The sequence below is a fragment of the Vespula pensylvanica genome, chromosome 10 (genome assembly GCF_014466175.1).
Source record: "Vespula pensylvanica isolate Volc-1 chromosome 10, ASM1446617v1, whole genome shotgun sequence".
Taxonomy (NCBI): Eukaryota; Metazoa; Arthropoda; class Insecta; order Hymenoptera; family Vespidae; genus Vespula; species Vespula pensylvanica.
In genome coordinates this window covers 3,344,577-3,344,791 of record NC_057694.1, presented here as the reverse complement: position 1 = coordinate 3,344,791, position 215 = coordinate 3,344,577, and positions in this window count along the sequence as shown.

Here is a 215-nt window from a genome sequence, read left to right as displayed (position 1 = left end):
ATATATATATATATATATATATATATATATATATATATAATCATAAAAAAATATCTATGAAAACCTGTAATTGCCAAAATCTATAGTATACATATACGTATATATAGTTACTTGTACATCTACATATTTATACATACATATATATATATATACATATATATATACACATATATATACACATATATATATATGTATATAATTGCATGCATGTATGT